The sequence below is a fragment of the Tupaia chinensis genome, unplaced genomic scaffold, assembly GCF_000334495.1.
Source record: "Tupaia chinensis unplaced genomic scaffold, TupChi_1.0 Scaffold144982_1, whole genome shotgun sequence".
Lineage (NCBI taxonomy): Eukaryota > Metazoa > Chordata > Mammalia > Scandentia > Tupaiidae > Tupaia > Tupaia belangeri.
The window spans coordinates 892,886-906,496 of record NW_006204841.1 but is presented as its reverse complement, the minus strand read 5'-3'; the positions used below and the strand labels follow the sequence as shown (position 1 = coordinate 906,496).

General features: G+C 47.2%; 1 protein-coding gene across 1 annotated transcript in view; it reads right to left on the bottom strand.

The window, feature by feature from the left end:
- CRACD (capping protein inhibiting regulator of actin dynamics) overlaps positions 1-13,611 on the bottom strand; it is a 140,811-nt gene that overhangs the window by 56,456 nt on the left and 70,744 nt on the right. The window contains 1 exon segment of the mRNA XM_027767955.1: positions 4,719-4,890. The gene's annotated coding sequence lies outside the window, so the exon portion shown is untranslated.

Below are 13,611 nucleotides of genomic sequence, written 5' to 3'. Positions count from 1 at the left end.
GTGGTAATGATGCTGGACTCCCACATGGCCAACCCTGGTTTGAGTCCCAGACCCGGTAGCTTGAAAATCATGCCAAGCACACATGCGTGCATGCCCAAGATCGTGGGAGGAGAATGGAGAAGGGACTATGGTGTGGCCATCCTCCCTGGGGAGTTATTTCTCACTTTCCCTCTTACTGTCTTTGGCTCTCTCTCTCTCTCTCTGTCTGTCTCTATCTGGTGAGCACACACATCCTAAAGCAAAAACCTCTAAAAAAAAAAATGCTCTCTATCAGAGCCAGCCAGGCAATGTGGTGGTCAAGGCAGCTGGATCCCATATGGCTGACTGGGCAGCTCGGCTCCTAGATCCAGAGGCTTTTAACAAAAAACCGGGGGGGGGGGGGGATATGTGCCCAAAATCCTGAGTGGGGAATGGAGGAGAAGGGATTGCAGCAAAGCCATCCCTCCTAAGGGGTGATTTTTCACTTTCTCTCTCTCTCTCTCTGTGCGTTTCCAGTGACTGCACTTGCTCTACACAAAAACATATATATATATTTTTTAAACTGCTCTATATCACATCTCTTTTCTTTGGGATCCACAGAGCACACTGGCATAATCAAAGCTCTGTGAAGTCCTGTATAAAGACTCTATTTAACTTGGTTTTGCACAGAATTTCCCAAAAACCATTTATGAAGATGACTTCTTTGTAAACGTAACATCTACTTAACGCACTTTCAGAAACAGAAACATACTACTAGTTGCCTTTAATGAATAAAGGGCATCACGTTAAATTGCTAAAAACTGGTCATGTTTTATTGTTTTGCTTTTCCCAAGGCATGTACAATGTAAAAGAAACAGCCTCAGGGAGACAAAAGCTTCTAACCTAGAGAAAGAACAGGAGCTTTAAAGGCCCCCAGAAATGGAAGATTTCAGAACCAAGGATCAAATCAGTGAGGAGCTATTCCTGGCTATGAAGACATTTCTAGGATTACAGATTCTTGGAGTCCCACAGCCTGTGAAAGGTCAGCTCTAAATTCTGACCCAGGGCAAGAGCCCCACCTCCACTGGCCCCAGCCCTGCAGGCACCCAGCCCCATTTCTTAGGCAGCTCTAGGAATTAGGACATTCTCCCTCTCAATGGGCAGTAATCCACCTCCTGGAACCCTTTATCCAAACTCACGTTCATGGGAACGTGAGTTTTGTGGGTTAGTGGGAACTGTCTATTTTGGAGATAACAAATAAAATGTACAGAAAATTTTGTGAGTCATCATGCAACAATGTCAGTTAATTGAGCAGTGAATCGAAAACAGAATTGTTGGAAACCACACTTCTCATTTTCTTCATCGTAGGGTGATAATCAGAAGTCTGTCTATAAACAATGCATGTAATATTTATTTCATAAGCTTTGCTATTTTGTAGTTGTAAATTTCTTAGATGAAAAGGAGAGTACACATTTTTAATTACTTCTGTTTTCCTGCATGTCTACATAAATTTTTAAATGTTTAAAGAGACATTTTGGGGTTTGGTGGTTAAGGCAGCCAGATCCTACATGGCTGACTGTGTAGTTCGAGTCCCAGACTCGGCAGCTGAAAAATATGACAGGCGTGTGTGTGTGCGTGCACACGTGCCTAAAATCCCAAAAAGAGGAAAAGCTGGCAGAGAAGGGACTGCAGTGTGATCATTCCCTGTGGAGGGGGCTTTCTTACTTCCTGTCTCTTTTTCTTTCTCTAGTGAACACACACACCCTATAGCAAATAAAATTTTTTTAAAAAAATTAAAGAGACATGTAAAAGATTTGTAGTCCAAAGTTTATCATTTTAGCTTCCTTATTATAAACGAGATTACAAAAAGTGTTTAATTAAATTATAGCACACGCCTCGTAAAGGTGAGTTTATAAAGAAGAGTCAATAAGAAGAGGTGACATCACCTATACTTTACAGTAGGTGTTTGGCGCAATGTGGAATTTACCAAGGCTTTATAAAACTGAAAACCAGAGGGAAAGCTCAAGAGGTGAATGGAACAGGACTTACATGCAGAGAACTGCCAGGATCCAGTTTTCTCTAAGAGTCCAACATGATCCAGTAAGAACCAGGGACTTGGCAGAACCATAACCTGCTATAGGAAGAACAGGTTTGGGAACCAGCAGAGGGTGCAGAGGTTACCCTGCTGGACTCCCATGTGGCCGGCTGCAGTTCAACTCCCAGGCCCTGTGGCTTGAAAATCACGCTGGGCACGTGTGCAAGCATGTGTGCCCCAAATGCCAAGAGTAGAATGGAGGAGAAGGGATTGCAGTGTGGCCACCAGTACAAATATCCCTTTAAAAAGAAAGAAAGAAAGAAAGAAAAAAGAAAAGGCAGGTTTTCATAGAACTGTCCTTCTAAAGAAGAGCTTTTCCGTTCTGACCTAATTTTGCATTAAATAGCTATTTGGATGGGGGCAGAGGGGGCAGCAGGTGGCATGGTGGTGGTTAAGGGTGCTGGACTCCCACATGGCCAACCACAGTTCAATGCCCAGACCTGGAGGCTTGCTTTATCACTTTCCCTCTCTATCTCGTCCCCTCTCACTCTGTCCTTCTCTGGTCAAATGAAAATAAATAAATGAATAAATAAATGTTAAATACAATAATTCTTTTTTTTATTTTATTTTTTTTTTTTAGAGGTTTTTGCTATAGGGCACGTGCGTTCACCAGAAAGAGAAAGACAGAGAGACAGAAAGCAAGAAATCATCCCCCAGGGGGGATGGCCACGCAGGACTCGCAATCCCTTCTCTTCCAGTCTCCTCTCGGGATCTTGGGCACACATGCACATGCGCCCAATGTGAGTTTAAGCCACCGGGTCTGGGCCTCGAACCACGGTTGACTACATGGGAGTCCAGAGACACAGCCATTACGCCAACTGCCGGTCCCATAAATAAAATAATTCTTAAAGAACAATGGCTATTTGGACACTTTTTAGGATCTGTACCTCACTGTGATAGCGTGAGGCCAAAGAGAGCACACTCATATTTTAACTGAGGAAACGGAAGTCAAGTTGACACGGAGTCGCACTGGACAATACTCAGCTATTTGCCATCAGGACTGGACTGACATTCTATGCACCAGGTTAGGGAGTGCTAGCTGTGTTCTTTCAGCTAAATCTTATTCTTCACTTAAATGCAGTAACTTTCTTCTGAAGTTTATTTCTTCCATGAGAGAGCAAGAGACAGAGAGAGACAGGCACCCGACAGGGTTCCTCACACCGTGGTCTACCCAAATCGTGGCCAGCCCCAATCATGGTACAAACAGGCCTGCCCTGTGTGCTCCAGGAGGTCCCAGGACATGAACCTAGGACCCTCCCCTTGTAGGCCTAGCTGTGCTACCACTGGGCCATCACCTACCCTTGACAGTTTCCTATCCTAAAGGGCAAAGGCAATGGAAAACACATACAGGCTGGTCAGGGAAAAGCACTGTATTAGTCAGGACCAGCAAAACCTGTCGGTGATCCCCATAACGCTTCATGGGTAATGGGGGTGCAGGTTTGTCACCTGGCCATAACAGCGGTGTCCTAGCATTCACTCAGGGACATGGGGAAGCAGGTGGTGTGGAGGGAGGTTAAGGCAGCTGGATCCCACATGGCTGACTGCATAGTTTGAGACCTGGACCTGGCAACTTGAAAAACACACTGTGTGTGTGTGTGTGTGTATGCCCCAAATCCCAGAGGAGGACAGAGAAGGGATTGCAGCATGGCCATCTCCCCTGGAAGGGAGGGTGATTTCTCACTTTCTCTCTCTCTTTCTATCTCTGGGGAGCACATGTGCCCTACAGTAAACATTTTTAAGAAAAGAAAAGAAAAGAAAAATCGCTCATCGATACACTCCACGGAGGATGTTTTTGTGCTTGGCCTTGTAACGCAGTGGGAACAGTGTGGATTACACCAGCTACTCCCTCAGCCTAACTCGGGCAGGGCCAGGCACGCATAGGAGACATTTTTTGGGCTGAATAAAACCTGATCTCCAACTTCAAGGGACTGACGGCTGAGTGAGAAAGACAGACAAGCAAATCATTCCTAGAAGGTGACGAGTTCTTCGCTGGAGCCAGAAACACAGGCAAGGGCCGAACAATCAGACGAGGGAGCCGGAAGAGGCTTCTCGGAAGCTCATTTCTCACTGTCAGGACAGGAGTTTACTGGGCTCTGACCTCACTGCCCACACTCGGGAGGAAGCGTCCCCCAAATGCTGCTCCTGACGCGGGCAGTACCAGTGAACGCCAGTGAACAGAAGGCACAAGCTCCAGCACAGAGAGGCTCCAGAAGGTGCCCGAGGGCCAGGGTGAGCATCCGAGGGCCAGGGCGAGCCCGCGGCCGAGCAACCTGAGTCCCCAGCACGGGTTCCAGTCTAGCCCATGACACCCTCCCGTCTGACAAGCAATGTGATGGGAACTGGGTCTTGTCCAACCTCAGGAACCCGCCAGTCACACTGGGGAGATGCTGCCTCCTACTGCCCAGGGCAGCAAAATGAAGGCCCAGTTGCACGCACTGCGGGAGGCCAGACTTGTTAACTCCCAGGGATCTTTCCCCACACAGCAGGCACCCTGCACCACAACGCACCCCACGTCTCTCCCTCCTGGAGATGGTCGGCCTCGGTGGCTCTGCTCCCGCCTGCCGAAACTGAACCAGCACCGGTCTCCGGTCTCCTTCAGGACCCACCTCCTTCACCCACCCCCCCAGGCCTCGCCAGGCTCTGAAAAGAAAGCAGAAGTCATTACCTTAGATCGTCCTCCAGGGTCTCCTCATCCGAAGAGAAGGGCCCATTGCCGACACTCTGGGGACAGTGACTCTTCTTCCCCTCTGACTCCTTCCAGGACAACGAAGTGTCTTTCTTCTTCCTTTTGCCAAACAATTTCTTAAAAGGCTGGAATCGGCCTCCCTTCTTCTTGTCTGTGGATTAAAGGTAAACACGCTGCAGCCGGGCAGCTGTGCCTAGGAGCCCAGGAGTGAATTACCACCCAGCTGCCTCTAGCCACGGGAGCCGGGGCAAAGGGCGGCCATCGCAGAGCGAGACACCCAGCCCAGGCGGGAGTGTCAGGGCCAGCCCTGGGGCAGCCCGCGCAGTGAGGCGGAGCATGGGCCAAGGCCACAGCGAGGCTTCTTTCCCCAGGCTCCCAAGAAACACCTGGGGAGAACAAGACAGTTCCCAGCTTCATGTCTGCTGGCTCGCCCCCATGGCACATGTGACATGATGGTGGAGCCCACTTCTTTTGATGTTTTTTTTTTTTTAAGGTTTTTGCCATAGGATGTGTGCTCGCTGGAGAGAGACAGAGACAGTGAGAAGGAAAGTGAGAAGTCACACCCCAGGGGGATGGGCATGCTGCGATCTCTTCTCCTCCATTCCCCTCCTGGGATTTAGGGCATGCATGCACACGCGTCCAGCATGATTTTCAAGCCACCAGGTCCAGGACTTGAACCGTGGTCACCTTAACCACCATGCTGCCTGTTGGCCCCAGGGCCTGCTTCCTTTAACAAAGTGGATGGTGGATGTCTATCTTCATGGAAGAGGGTAAGAGGCTGAGGAAAATAGGACAGACAGTGTTCTCACACACACACACACACACACACACACACACCCTCTTTGAGAATAATTAGAACAGCTGTCACCTCTTGGCATAAGCTTTGCCCCCAGTCCCTTCCATCATCATAAATTTCCAGTTCTTCCTCTTGTCTCCTTTTAAAATCTGTTTTTCTTTTTTTTTCTAGAGGATTTTGCTATAGGGCATTTGCACTTGCCAGAAAGACAGAGAGAGACAGAAAGTGAGAAATCACCCCCCAGGGGGGATGGCCACGCCGCAATCCCCTCTCCTCCGTTCTCCTCTTGGGATCTTGGGCACGCATGCATACGTGCCCGGTGTGAGTTTAAGCCACCGAGTCCGGGATTCGAACCACGGTCGACTACAAGGGAGTCCAACGACATAGCCATTACGCCAACTGCTGGCCCCCCTTTTAAAATTTACTGTGTAGAGCCCGCAGGGGTTTCTCTGGGCACCCTACCATACATGACTTCATCCAGTCGGACCTAGGCTTGCTGTGAAAATTTGCTACAAATATTTTAGGTAATGCCTTTCGGTTCTGCCCCTTCACACAAAACGCCCTCACGCCACTCCACGGCCACCTTGGAAACACAGGGAATGTCGCCCTCTCAGAGAAGACCATCTACTCAGACGGTTCCTTCTTCTTTTTCCTCCTTCTTTACAAAGCTTGAAGAAACAGTTCTCTAGGGGAATGACCACCTTTTAAAATATCGTTTAAGCCTTACCATGCATCATGGCTCTAAGAACTTCATAAGCATTTACTCAGTTAATTCTCCGCAGCCCTAACAGGCAGATACTATTAATGTAACTTGTCCCTTTCATAGATGTGGTACCTGAGCCACGGTGGGATGGAATCACCGCCTATGTCGTGGGAAGCATGTCTCTGAAGAGTCAGGAGTTTTGTTTAAAGCTTATTTCTGTCTTTCATAAGAGAAACAGAGACAGGGCCAGACAGTGTCATCATGCCTCAAGTGTCTCCACGCCCAAGCCTTCCTGTCAGCAAGGACCACGGACATGATTACGGGCAAGTCCTGCACGTTCAGGTCAACCTGGGACCCGAACCTGGGGCCTTCCCGCGTCTCCAATACCACACAGCTGTGCTACCAGAGCTGAGCCAGGGATCAGGAGTTCTGAGGGAGAAGAAAAGATAGACGCTCACAATGTGTGTCAAAGAATGCTTGCATAAAACACACGGGGCATGAGCCACCAGCTGACTCTCCGAGACCACAGAGACCTACTGGACTGAAGCTACAGAAAGCTCTGGGTCTGAAACGGAGGTGGATGATGCGACAAGCTGGACATCTCGTTCACTCCGGAGATCACCAGTTCTGACCTTACCAAGACTTCATCGAACATCTGAGCTAAGGAAGAAGTGGTTCCAACCACCTCCCCCTCCGCAGTGGCAGAAGGTGCCCAGGAAGCAGAATAATGGCCACGCCCGTGAAGTCCACACCCTGAGGTTGTTACTACAGAAACCTTGACACTTTGGTGGTCCTCGGAAACAAGGCTGTGTTAGGTCACATCTCACAGGAAAGGGCGTTTACAACACATCAGACGCCTCCTCTACGTGTAAAGTGTGGTGTGAGGCAGGTAGGCCTCGTAAGAGTCCTGTGAGTTTTACTGGATATTATCCAAAAGACAAGAGTGTGCAACACATCTGAGATGGCGTCACTTAAAACACAATGAACACGGGGACCAGCGGATGGCAAAATGGTTACATCGGTGTACTTCCATGTAGTCGACTGTGGTTTGAGTCCCAGACCTGGTGCCTTAAAACACACACACACCGGGCACATGTGTGTGCATGCCCAAGAGTCCAAAAGGAGAATGGAGAAGGAATCGCAGCATAGCCATCCCCCCCGGGGGGTGATTTCTCACTTTTTGTTTCTGTCTCTCCTGCAAGCACATGCACCCTATAGCAAAAATCTTTCTTATAAAATAAAATAAATAATGAACGCGAAAAAGTGGAGGTTTTGATTTCGGAGTGTCTGTATGTTTTCGGGAGTTATTTAGTCAGGAGTGAATCTGGGCCAGTGACGCTCATGGCACTTACTTTAGGTTCTCATGAATAAGATTCCCAAGGGATCAATTTGAAAAGCTATAATTGGTAGTTGTGAAGACCATTGAAAAATGTCTGGCAAGTGTTAAGAGAATGACCTCGCTTACCTCAATTTTATTTTCATTTGTAAGAGGTTTCTGCCTTAGGGCGCATATGCTTGGCGGGGAGGGGAGAGAGTGAAAGGAAGACACAGTGAGAGGGAAAGTGAGGAATCACCCCCACCCCGGGGGGAGGGGGGACACTGTCCCTTCTCCATTCTCCTCCCAGGATCTTGGGCATGCATGTACCTGTAATTTTCTTTATTTCTTTTTAAAATAAATTTTAAAAAAACCATTTATTTAATTTTACATATTCATTTATTTTTAATTTGACCAGAGAGAGAGAAAGAGAGAGAGAGAGGAAGTAAGAAATCAAGCCACCAGGTCCAGGACCCAAACCATGGTTGACCATGTGGGAGCATCCAGCACCTTAACCACCACACCACCTTCTGGTCCTATCGCCCAGTGTGATTTTCAGGTCACTAGGTCAGGGCCTCGAACCATGGTCTACCATTTGAGAGTCCTGCAACGTAACCGCTACGCCCTCTGCTGGCCCCCTTAAGTCAATTTTAAAACATTTACATTTAAAAATGTCCTATAAGGCATCGTGGATACCATTATGTTATTCTCTAACTGATCTCTGGCATAGACCGGTGAAGTAAGTGAATATTTTATGACTGTCCAAGCCTGAAAATACGTAAACGCTCAATCCTTACCATCATAAATATTTGGTAGTGTCATGATTTGGAGTAAGACTCGGGAGACATCATCTCAAGAGAAAGAGGAAAGTTTACTGAGCAAAGTCGCCCGGGGTCCGAAGCCGAAGGTGCTTCAGCCCTCCCACCAGAAAAGAGGAGGGCCTCTTAGGGGGCAACCCATTAAGCTATTTTGGGAGACTGTAGGAATGGCAGATTTGCAGGTGTGGCCAGGCCAGGTGGGATCTGCACATTCCACACATAGTAAATGTCTTGAGGCTTTTGACTTATCTTGGGCCATTAGACCCTGAGCTCGTTCTGTGTCCTCATGTGACAGTTTGGGGTCAGCGTGCCCTTACAGCATCACAGGAGAAGGTCAACCACCATTTATAATAGAGTCCACTTATTCTTCCGTAGAATTGCTCCGTTTACATCCATTGCCTTTTTTCCACCATAGAGTTAGCGAACCCCTAATGTTCTAGTCAGAAATATTCCAGAATGCAGCATTAATGCAACTGGAGTCACATGGGAAGGTGCTGGGTTCTCATCCTAGGGCCTCCCTGTGCATGGCAGGTGCACACCTGTGTCCACGCTCCATGTGGCTGAGGCTGGCAGTGACCTGTGCCACGTGGACCCCCACTGGGGGGGGCACCTGTTTCTCTTTCTCTCAGAGAATAAATGAATCATTAAGAGTAAACTTTTTTTTTTTAAAGAAAAGAAAAAGAATCCAAAAGACAATAGCAAAATTCTAAAAACATGAGTCATGACATTATTAGCCTAGCCTGGATCTACAGAGCCAGCTTTAAAGATAAGCAGATGGCACAGTGGTTACATTGCTGGATTCCCACATGGCTGACTGTGGTTCAAGTCCTGGACCTAGTGACTTGAAACATGGTGTGTGTGTGTGTGTGTGTGTGTGTGTGTGTGTAGAGAATGGAGAAGGGACTGCGGTGTGGTCAACCCCACCCAACCCCCGGGGGGTGATTTCTTGCTTTCTGTCTCTCTGTCTCTCTAGCGAGTATACGCACCCTATAGCAAAAATCTCTCTTAAAAAAAAGCTAAGAAAAGGAATGGAGATTATGTTAGAATTTCTTAGTAGGAAGAAAAAAATCATTTTTGCAATAAAGTCACAGAGGATTTAATGATGCTCAGAGCGCCAGAACGAAGTTAATATGTTAAATTATATGTTGTAATAATTAAAAACAAGTGAAATTATAGCTTCTCAGACAGGTTACTCGTGTATTTAACCAACTGGTGATTTGGTCCGCATGTCAGCCAAGGTGGATGGGGTCCTCTGTGTCGCCTTGCAGCTCTGAACGGTGGCGACAGCCGCAGAAAAAAATTTGCCGCATTGGCTGTACTGTTAGGGGATAGAAAAAAGGGACAGAATGTGGAAGGGGTTGCACACAAACGCACGGATTGGGACAGGTCACCTTGGGGAGGACATCAGCCTTCAGAAACCTTAGCTCCGAGAACTGCGGAGGCTTCAGTGAGCACAGACAGGGCTGTTTCAGTGACCCGGCTATAATGCCAGCGTGCGGGGGACTGCACGCTGTCACTATACCGCACGTTATATGGCCACTAACTCGGCACAGGCACGCACCTATCCTGGAAGATGTGCCGAAGTCTGAGCCAGACAGGCCCCCGCTCCGGGCCCACGTGGGAACTCATAGAGCTCTTGGGAAGGTAAAAGAACAGTCGATCCAGTGAACTCCCCACCAACATCCAGTCCTTCTCACATAGTAACAAAAAAGGCTCCACGCCCTAAACATACCCCGTTTTTTACAGAGCAGGACTCAGAATGCAGAAGCTTTCATGAAAAGTCTACTTCAAAGACTGAAATGTTGGGTGACACTGCAGTCATGAAAAAAATCATTTTCCCATCTCTTCACTTTCAGCATTAATAATACAAGTCTTGCCAGCAATATCTTTAAATTTTTAAGTAACATTTAAAAGTTGACTTTAGGATTAGCTCATTATGGGCTGTGACAATTGACTCATTTTCTAGGATGAATTTCATGAAAAGAGTCATGATGTTTAGACAGCAAAACTTAGATGACATTAATAGGAAATGAAATGTAACAGATCGGAGAGATACACCCTTACTTATTCAATTCCTCGTTTTACATTCTGAAATGTAAGATCTCTCATACCAAAAAAGTCATTTTTATTCTATTTTTCAGTTGCCAGAGGGTGTGTGCACCTGCCAGAGAGATAGAGAAAACGACCCCTCCACACCCGCACACAGAGGGTATGATCACAATGCGACCCTCTTCCTTCCATTTCTCCACCCTGGCAGGATGCTCTTCAAGCCACTGGGGCCAAGATTCGAACCACCGTCGGCTATGTGGAATCCAGCTCCCAACGCACAGCACTTGACCGCTCTGCTATGGAGTCAGCCCTCACAAAGGCCAAGTTCCTGAACATCTGCAATTTTATGCCACAATGACCATACAAAACTCCAAGCACATACCTATTAATACCCACCACATAAACTAGTTTGTGCCTTCCATGGGGCCTGGGGGCAGTATTGGTAGTCTGTCTCCAGAAAATCAACCGGATTCGGGAGCAGCTATTTTCTTGGAAAAAATCACACCAGCTGCTATTTTGAATATTTTTTTGTGGTTCACAGATGGGGTCCAAAAGACGGAAGTGACTTTAACAATGGAGTAAAAAGGAAGCCTTCTGCTGAGCGCGTGTGCAATATTTCAAAATACGACTGCCGCCGAGGAGTAGTTTACTTAGCAAAGTGCTCTCCAACGTGTGAGTGCGTATGATGGCGTTTTAGAATTTTATGACACAGAGGTAGCTTTTGTTGGATGACTGAAGTGGTTGTGAGAAGGGGGAAGGGTTAGGTAAAGAAGAAATGTGATTACTACCAAATCGGATTTTTTACAGGCTGCAGCTCTAGTTAGGGGTTAAGTGTATGGATCCCAGACACGAGAATACTTGGCCTGAATCCTGCTCCTGTCTTTTACTAGCTGTGGAGAATCTGTGTACCAACCTTTCCAGAAATTTACCATCTTGAGCTGTACAATTAAATGCATAGTAGGCAGTGGGCACCACGTTTTTTTAAAAATAGTTCAGCATTTCCCTGCTGTAATTTTCCACATAAAAGGACCTGTGGTGCATATATTTTGCTTCGGCAATCACAGTAATTTTCATTTTTAAATACTGAATTGAGTTCATTTATTTTCATCGTCCAATAATGACTTCAGGGACTTCTTTTTTTTTTTTTTTCATTTAAAAAAGTGCTCATTATCCATTACTCCATGGATATAATTACATATCATTTGATGGCTACATCACCATAATTGCTAGATTCTATAGACGATTCTAGAAGTTAAAAATCACTGGGCAAGTCACGTAAGTCTGATTCACTTTCCATTTGTCAGAAGGACGCGATGCCCACATCTCCATTTCTCGATCCAGAATAACAAAAGCGTCATTCCCCTCTGCACTGGCTTCCCACGGCACCCTTCCCACTGAGAGACAGACCTGTCCCACGGGAGCTCACCCCGAGTGACATACTGTCTTCGTCTGGGCTGTGGGAACATGCTCTGTGGGCTGGTGCCAGGTACCCAGGTAAAACAGGGTTAAGTGGGTTTCTTCAGTGGGACCTTCAGAGCCTTGAGCATGCACCTGTCACTACTGCTTTCCAAACGAGTGCAGAACGTGCAGTGCCTCCTCAACGTGTTCGGTTTTGGTAGTCTTGTTTGGCCATGGAATTTTTAGTTTTTTTTTTTTTTAATTTTTAGATTTAAATTTTACTTTCTTTCTTTCAAGTTTGCTCTAGGGACATGCGCTCTCCAGAGAGAGACAGAGATAGACAAAAAGTGAAAGTCACTCCTGGGGGGATGGCCACACCACAGTCCCTTCTTCATTCTCCTTTTGGGATCTTGGACACACACACACACACACACACGTGCCCGGTGTGATTTTGAAGCCACTGGGTCCAGGACTCGAACCACAGTCAGCCATGTGGGAGTCCACCAACATAACCACTATGCCATCTGCTGGCCCCAACTTCTCATTTCAAACATGCAGGTAAACAGCACACATTAGGACATAGTGTACAGTAGCTGTCTGGATCCTGCAATTTTACTAATTTGAGGGGAATTTAAGAGTGCTTTTCTCAGCTCTGAATATCTGGATACTTCTGAGCAGAAACCATTAGGTTCAAAAAGATCACGGGCGGGACCAGCAGTTAGCATAATGGCTATATCACTGGACTCCCACGTAGTCGACCGCAGTTCGCGTCCTGGACCTGGTAGCTTAAAACTCACACTGGGCGCTTGTGCATGCGTGCCCAAGATCCCAAGAGGAGAATGGAGGAGAAGGGATTGTGGCATGGCCATCCCCCCTGGGGGGCGATTTCTCACTTTCTGTCTCTCTGTCTCTGTTTGTCTGGCAAGCGCACATGTCCTATAGCAAAAACCTCTCAAAAAAGAAAAAAAAAAAAGTCACTGGCCACAACCGTGATGGCAAGAACTCCACGGTTGTCACACTGCTACTGGACCCTGTAACCCTGGTATGTTTCAATGCCGGTATCCCACTTTTCTGTGTTCAGCTTCCATGGTTTCTGTTAGCTATGGCCCACCCTGGGTTGAAAATCAGTGAGTACAATAAGATGTTGAGAGAGAAAAAGTTGCCATTCACATAACTCTGTGCTTCATTGTTATAATCGTTCCACTTTACTCTTACTGTTGTCCACCTCTTACTGTGCTTAATTTATGAATTAAACTGTATCACAGCTATGTATGTATAGGACAAACATTAGTAAACATAGCGCCGGCTGGTGGTATGGTGGTTAAGGTGGCTGGCTCCCCACCTGACCGAGTGTGTGGTTCGAGTCCAGATCCGGTGGCTTGAAAAACACATTGGGCACATGTGCATGAATGCCCAAAATCCCAACAGAAGAATGGAGAAGGGATTGAGGTGTGGCCATCCCCCCTCCCCGGGGGTGATTTCTTACTTTCCCTCTCTGTGTCTCTCTCCAGCAAGCACAAATGCCCTGTAGCAAACAAACAAAATAAATCCGTAGACACAGGGCTCGGTCCTGGAGGGCCTGGAAGGCATCTCCCACAGACGAGGGGGACGGCTTCTGTACGACTAAGGAATGGTCACGTCAGGCGGGCTGTGCCTTTCAGTGCCGTGGATGACAAGGCTGAGGACTGAGAGTGCACCTCCAGAGAGGGAGGAAGGGGCAGTGCCATCTGGTTGAATTGGGAAAAGGAATGATTTTCTTCTTCTGGGGGAAACATGGAGGGAGGAAAATTCCT